The 7,326-nt window shown below is 46.9% G+C and overlaps 1 pseudogene; it reads left to right on the forward strand.

Moving 5' to 3' along the window:
• The first annotated feature begins 2,245 nt into the window (after window positions 1-2,245).
• LOC103222739 (E3 ubiquitin-protein ligase COP1 pseudogene) lies at window positions 2,246-4,935 on the forward strand (annotated as a pseudogene).
• The last annotated feature ends 2,391 nt before the right edge of the window (window positions 4,936-7,326 follow it).

Genomic DNA, 7,326 nt, shown 5'->3' on the forward strand with positions numbered 1-7,326 from the left:
ACCCCCCACATACTTCAAAGGCTGTGACTGCTCTGGCATCTGATGGTCCTGCCTCTGACTGCCTGGCACAGTCCTCCTCTAAGTCAGCTTCACAACAGCCCCTCAGGATGCTTTTGTAACATGTCAGCACAGCAAGACTGAGGTGCGTTTCCAGGATTCCATTCCCTGTATATTTCCAGGTGGGGTGGGCTGCAGGGGCCATTTGGTTAAGACATAGAGGCAGAAGGGAAACGGCAGCTGTATCGTTTTTACACTCGGGAGGTAGAGCAGCTGTGGGCCCCACAGGTGAATAACAGCGGTGTGAGCTCCCCCAGCTCTCTCCTAAGGCCCTCCCACCTCTGCTCACTGGGTCAAACTCATGCCTGCATTATTAGGTTTCGTTAAGGTACCCTACTGCCAGGACTAAAATGGGCATTAGTTACCTTCTGCTGAATAACAAATTGTCCCCGAAGTTGGAAACTTAACAATGAACATTTATTCTCTCACACCATTTCTGTGGGTCAGAAGTTCAGAAATGATTTAGTTGTATGATTCTGGCTCAAAGATCGCTCATGAGGTGGCCATCAGAATGGGTCAGGGCCGCAGTCATCTGAGAGATTGACTGGAGCTGAAAATAAACTTCTAAGGTAGCTCACTCACAGGCCTGGCAAAGTGTGACTGGCTGTTGATGGGAGGCCTCTGTTTCCCCCGATGTGGGCCTGTCCACAGCTGCTTAACTGTCCCCACAGCATAATACTGGCTTCTCCCAGGGGTTCAGAAAGGAACAAGGCAGAAGCCACAATTTCTGATACGATCTAGCCTTGGAAATCATATACTGTCATTGCCACAATTTCCTATAGTTTCAAAAGTCAGTCCTATTCACTATGGGAGGGGACCGCACAAATACCAGGGCATGGGGATCACTGGAGCCATCTGGGAGGTTGGCCACAACCTGCTGGCCAGCTTCAGACCTCCCACATCAGCCAGCACCTCAGCATCTGCAGGCTGGTTGGCTGGAGCATAGCAAATCTCATCCCTGGAACATCTGGCTTGCCAGTCAAAGCTCCCCCCACACACCATCCCCTCTGTCTTGCTATGCATTTTCATCCTGCCACCTTCTACTGCAGACAGCGCTCCAAGTCGTTTGTAGTATGCCCTAAGGAAACTTTATTCCATTGTAAATAAACTTGATTAACACAGTCTTGACTAAGGAGGCTTTCTTTCCCTAAACTCCATGGTAATGCCCCCTCTGAAACTTTCTCAAATAGACGTAAGTCATTCTTTCATGTCTCAAAGATGTAATCAATTTCAACAGCCACCCTCATACTCCACTTGAGCGGATGGCCACACCCTGCAGCGTGTCCCCTTGAACTGCCTGACCTCTGAAATCTTGAATAAACATGCCAAATTCTGACTCCAACCTCTTCAACTGCTAGCTTTCTCTTTGCCGTATTCTTTTATTCTTGTTCTTCGTATCTATGAAAACGCCTAGTCCAATCCTAAGTGCTGCACCCTTTCTTACCTTTTCCACAGAACAACCCGAGCTCCATGATGTATCACTTCAACCAGTTTTGCTAACACTCTCTCATGCCCTTGACACTTCATACTTCTGTAATATCCACTCTACAAATGGTTAATCTTAGAGAAACTCTTCCGGGACTTTTAATCTCAGACAAACTAGGGTAACAAAAACCGATTTACCCTCCTAAGTGTAAGAAATAACTGGGAAATATATATCTATTTTAAAATGGTGTGCAAGATACTGGACATCAGGCAATGGAGGATAACCATCTCCAGGACACAGGAAACAAATTGGGTGACTCCTAGGATTGCCCAGCTTATGGCCTGAGGGAACTTCTAGAACACGGGTGCAGGGAGGGGGGATCCAGGTGGAGCCACATGGTTTCTCCTGTTTGAGGAGATAAGGCTGAAAGTCAAAAGGGCCAAAGTGGCGAACATCTGCAGGGCAGAGTGTGAGACACAGAGCTACGCAGAGAAAGAGTTCTGAAGATCTCAGAGCGTCCCCCTCAAGTCTTTAGCTGAGTACTGATCACAACAAGCTTGTACGGACATTACAAAGAAAAAAAACAAAAAGATTAGAAGGAACAATACTCAGAGTTCACACAGGCCAGAATAGTTCCAACGACCCAAACTGAACTTCAAGAGATGAAAACTACAAAGCCTGAGAGATGTGGCAAGTGTAACTATGTTGCGGACTATTCTAATCATCCGTTTCCTACTATAGCCTGAGGTGGCCTGGGTCCAACGGGAGCTAGGCCTGACACTCCCCAATGCTTCCAGGAGGGGGCTCTCTGGGAGGTGGCACCTCAGGCCAGGGTGCCCATGCCATGCTCACCTTGCTCTCAGTCCTACCTGTTCTCTCCGCCTCACACCTTTGCTCACCAGACCACCACGGGGGATCACCTGGCCACACACAGCAGCCTCCTGCCCCCAAAACTCAACACGAGCCTAGGGGGCTTTGAAAACTTGAACACCAGATTGCATCACCGGATCCCCAACCTGCTGATGGCTCCCGAGGGCTCTGGGAACATTCAAACTCCAAACTCCTCACCATGCCTAAGAGGCCCTTCTGTGTCTCCAGCCTCGCCAGCCAGTTCCCCACTACGTTCTGGCTCCTACCCACCCGTGAGAGCCCTCTCAGCCACCACGCCAGGTCAGACTCCACTGGGACGAGCCCCTGCTCCTCATCCTCTTTGGTGACTTTTGCCTCCTTGTCCTTATCATCTTCCCCATTGCCACCACTGTGGCAGCTTTGGCTGCTGTCCAGCGGGGTGGCCCAGGCCACCAGCTTGGATAGCCCTGGGGCCTGGCGTGGCCTGTGTTGGTGGTGCCCACTGTGTCAGGCAGTGGCAGGGTGGTATCCATAGTCCTGTCCCAGCTCAGCTGCGTGTCCAGGCCCAGTGCTGGTGTAGGAGGCAGCAGCTGTAGCCTAGGCAGCAGCAGGAAGCAACCTCTGCTTGCCCCTCCCCTCTGCAACAGGCTCATCCGCTCACATAAGGACAACAGCAATGATTTCATACGCCCCATCTGCTTTGATATGATTGAAGAGGCACACATGACAAAACGTGGCCACAGCTTTTGCTATAAGTATATTCATCAGAGTTCGGAGGACAATAATAGATGTAGCAAGTGTGACTATGTCGTGGACTGTACTAACCATCTGTTTCCTAATTTGTTGGTGAATGAGCTCATTCTCAAACAGAAGCAAAGATCTAAGGAAAAGAGGTTCAAATTGGACCACTCAGTGGGTAGCACCAATGGCCACAGGTGGTGAATATCTCAAGATTTGTTGGGAACTGACCAAGATAACCTTGATTTGGCCAATATCAACCTCATGTTGGAGCTACTAGTGCAGAAGAAGAAACAACTGGAAGCAGAATCACATACAGCCCAACTACAGAATCTTATACAATTCCTCAAGATTGCAAGAAGAAATAGGAGAGAACAACTGGGACAGTTGCAGAAGGAGCTACGTGTTCTGGAAGAGGATATTAAAAGAGTGGAAGAAATGAGTGGCTTATACTCTCCTGTCAGTGAGGATAGCACAGAGCCTCAGCTTGAAGCTCCTCCTGCGTCACACAGTAGCGTTATGGATTCCACAGGATATAGCCAACATCCAGGTTTCAGTGGCAGTTCTTACACAAAGAAACAGCCTTGACATAACAGCACATTAGCATCAAAATGAAAATGGCCCACTGCTCATTTTGAAGACCTGGAACAGTGTTACTTTTCTACAAGGATGTCTCACGTCTCAGATGATAGTCAAACTGCCAGCCGATTGGATGAATTTCAGAAATGCTTGTCCAAGGTTACTCAGTATAAATCAGTACAAACTTTAACCACATTATCATGCCCTGGTGATCTCTATAATGATTCCAGGATAGTGTCTGGTATTGAATTTGACCAGGATTGTGACTATTTTGCAATTGCTGAGGTTACAGTGAAGATTAAAGTCTATGAATATGGCACAGTCATCCAGGATGCAGTGGATATTCATTACCGTGTGAATGAAATGACCTCAATTCCAAAATCTGCTGTATCAGTTGGAGTAGTTACCATAAGAACCTGTCAGCTAGCAGTGATTGTGAAGGCATTGTTATCCTATGGGATGGATTCACAGGACAGAGGTCAAAGGTCTAACAGGAGCATGAGAAGAGGTGTGGAAGTGTTTAATTTGATGGACCCTAAACTCCTGACATTGGGTTCTGATGATTTAAAAGTGAAACTGTGATCTACCGGTCTGGACAACTCAGTGGCAAGCATTGCGGCAAAGGCTGATGTGTGCTGTGTTAAATTCAGCCTCTGTTCCAGATGCCATTTGGCTTTTGGCTGTGCGGATCATTGTGTCCACTACTATGATCTTCATAACACTAAACAGCCAATCATGGTATTCAAAGGACACTGAAAAGCAGTCTCTTGTGCAAAGTTTGTGAGTGGTGAGGCTAACACTGTGGAATGTAGGGAAACTGTACTGCCCACATTCCTTCAAGGGTCATATCAATGAAAAAAACTTTGTAGGCCTTGCTTCCCAGGGAGATTATATAGCTTGTGGAAGTGAGAACAGCTCTCTCGACCTGTACTATAAAGGACTTTCTAAGACTTTGCTAACTTTTAAGTTTGATACAGTCACAAGCGTTCTGGACAAAGGCCGAAAAGCAGATGATACAAATGAATTTGTTAGTGCCACATGCTGGAGGGCACAACCAGATGCAGAGTTCAAGGTGCAGATTGCTGCTAACAGTGAGGGTACAATTAAGGTGCTAGAATTGGTATGAAGGGTTTACTCAAGTCTAATTGTGCTTGACCCTGCTGAAATACATCTGCAGCTGACAGTGAGAGAAGAAACAGAAAATGTCATGCGATGTCTCTCCCCAAAGTCATTATGGGTTTTGGATTTGTTCTATTTTTTCTTTTTCTCTTTTTCCTCCTTTGTGACCTTTGGGACATGGGGAATACCCAGTGAACTCTGCACCATCAGTGTCACTCCACAGACATTGCTACTGGTGGTGTTGTGGTTGTGGTTACCTAATTTTTGTGATAGGGAGACACATTCTTTTACATAAAAATAAATAGCAAAAAAGTTTATTGAGCCACAAATAAATAAATGTATATATATATTACTTTTTTCTTGTTTAAATATTTTTAAAAGATAATTTTTACATAAAACTAATGTATGTAGGTTACAACATATGCAGAAGTAAAAGGTTTAACAACAATAGCTGGGAGAGGAAAAAGTGAAGTATTCTGCTATAAGATTCTTCTACTATGCATGAAGTGTAACATCACTAGGAGGTAGACAGTGATAGGTTTAAGACGTACACACACACCCTAGAGCAACCACTATAATAACACAGCAAAGAGTTATGGTGACTAAGCCAACAAAAAAGATTAAATGGAATCTAAAAGAGACTCAATTCATCCAAAAGAAGGCAGAAAAAGAGGGAAAATGGAATAAAGAACAGATGGGACAAACAAAACAAAGAGCAAGATGGTAGATTTAAACTTAACACTATCAATAATCACATTAAAATGTAAATGGGCTAAACACCCCAATTAAAAGTCAGAGACTGTCAGATTGAATAAAAAGAAAGATCCAACTATATGCTGCCTACCAGAAACCCACTTTAAACATTAAAACAACAACAACAACAAATAAACACAGCCAGCTGCTTTCTTCAAGACACCAAGCTGCTGAGAGCAGCTAGGAAAAAAAAATTACACAAATGAGTATCTTATTGCCGCTGTAAATTCATGGTATCCATCTTTCCTTTTGCACTCCTTATGGCCAGTAATCTGAGGTTCCCCCACACTCAGGCTCCCTGTGCTATAGCAGTGGCTTTCTTCCCTACTCCACAGGAAAAATAAGCTGTTCACCCTCACACCTGTTATGTTTCCACACCTGTTATGTTTCCACCCCGTTTTTGCCAAATTCGGGGAACCAGTAATCATTTCCCTCCTTCAAAAGACAAGTCTTAAGAGCAGGAATGGTCTCTGAGGCCCCACAGGGGCGGGAGGTGCCGGCTGCTTCCTCTCCCCCAGGAGGTCCTTCTCACTGCCTCTGCATTTCACACCCCATTTCCCCAGGGGCTCGATCAGAGAACCTAAGCATTCTCAGACAACCTCCTAAATATCTCATAGATCCATTTTGATCTCTCTAATTCCACCACCAAGGTGCTTCCAAGCCTCATGTATTTAGTCTCTACCTGACCGGCAAACTCTTCTCCTAGTATTTGATCCTGTTCCTCCAATCCACCCACTGGTCTGCACCCAGACTGATCCTTTGGAAAGCCAAATGTGAGCCTGTCACTCATCCCTACTTCCCACTCTCTGCCTTCCCACTGCCTTTGAGAAAAACCTCTGGCTCTTCAGCCAGCCTCATGTGGCCAGTGACCTCATCCAGCCTCCCTGCTCCTGGGGGCCATAGTCCTCCTTCAGGTCCTCTGCATCTCAGCTCTTTCTCATCTCAAAACGCTGGCATATGCTCTGCCCTTGGCCTTGAAAGCAACTCTACCCTCTCTCCATATCCTCCCCATACCCGTCCTCCAGCTTTAGTGGCATGACTTATTCCACAAACACAAGGGATGCAAATTTCACTCAAAATTTTCTTCCAGTCAACTCATACCTGACTCCAGCCCTATCATGCCAGGCTGGAGGAAAATTAGCTCTCCGTCTTTCCTGAGGCTTTTACTGTACCCTACCCTCCAAATTTTACAGAATCCTGGGGTCTTGTGCGGGAAGCCCCCAGTGTCCAGTCAGCATTCATCAGTCTGCCTCTGTCTGTGATTGCCTGGAAGCCCCTGTCCAGTCCGTGTGGTCATGAGACCTGCAGGCTCCACTGTTTCCTGGAGCTGCCTGGACCACAGGACACTGGAGAAGGCGGGGCCGCCAGGTGGCCAGAGCCCTGCCCTCTGTGTGCACCCCCCAGACAGCCTCTCTGGGGTCCTGCCACCTCCTGGGGTTGCAACGACAGATGGCTGCATAGTTCGCTCATTCTCTCTCCACAGTACTGAGACATTGTTTCTCTTTTGTGCAACTTCTCCCAGTCTCTCCCCCTCCTGCTTGGGGACACCTGTAACAACTACTTCGGTGTGCTCTCCTCCCACCAGCAAAGGTCCTGGAAGCTAAGACTCAGAAAGCCTCACTCCCCGCCTCCAGGGGGAAAGGGAAATGATAACGGAAAGGAAACACCAACTCAAAAAGGTATCCCGCCTCATTCCAGAGAGCCTTCCCTGGCCCCGCAGGCTATGCTCACTGATCTGTCTCTTAGGACTCTTCTCCCTCCTTTCTAACGCTCAGTGTCCCCGTATCCACACGTTCAATGTCTGA

This window comes from Chlorocebus sabaeus, chromosome 18 (assembly GCF_047675955.1).
Source record: "Chlorocebus sabaeus isolate Y175 chromosome 18, mChlSab1.0.hap1, whole genome shotgun sequence".
Taxonomy (NCBI): Eukaryota; Metazoa; Chordata; class Mammalia; order Primates; family Cercopithecidae; genus Chlorocebus; species Chlorocebus sabaeus.